The sequence below is a fragment of the Acipenser ruthenus genome, chromosome 22 (genome assembly GCF_902713425.1).
Source record: "Acipenser ruthenus chromosome 22, fAciRut3.2 maternal haplotype, whole genome shotgun sequence".
In the NCBI taxonomy this organism is placed as follows: Eukaryota; Metazoa; Chordata; class Actinopteri; order Acipenseriformes; family Acipenseridae; genus Acipenser; species Acipenser ruthenus.
The window spans coordinates 31166669-31167330 of NC_081210.1; positions in this window are offsets into that span (position 1 = coordinate 31166669).

A 662-nucleotide genomic window follows, 5' to 3' on the forward strand; every position below is an offset into this window, starting at 1 on the left:
CATCAGCTGGTCACGCCACTGTTTGCATAGTGAAGACCTGATAGATCCTGCAGCTCATTTAGAGACTATGGGAGCTAGCATTAGCATTAGATATGCTTAAATTGGGAGCATAATGCCTTTATAATGGTTTGAATTACTCCTGTTAAAAAACACAAGCACAGTACTTTTCAGTGCTTAAAGATGACCATATCTATCATAAATTCAAGTGCATGACGTTATTGACATGAATGTCTTGATACCGACACTGGGCTACTGCCACCTTGTGGACGCAGAAGGTACAACACGACTCCTCTGCTGTAGACTAAAGGCTGTGCCTGTATTTAGTCATGGTCTTTGGTACAAGCATCAAAGTGTAAAATCCCTAAATATCTGTGCCTCACCTAGATCGTTAAAACAAACGAAAACCAGACTGTCTTAATAAGTGTACATACCTACAAAAAGAAAAAAAGGAAAAAAAGAAACCAAGGCCCATTGTAAGTAGAGAGAGGGTGTGGCGTGGGCGCGCGTCGTGGTTTCCCCGTGTCTCTGCACATTGTTTTCGTGTGAGTTTCTTTCACAGCCGGTAAGCTCAGACCTCACGCAGAGCACTCCATGGCTGTTGTTGGGTCTGTCTCTCCGGGTCACACCCACACCGCTGCTCTTCAGCGCGGGGACTCTATTAG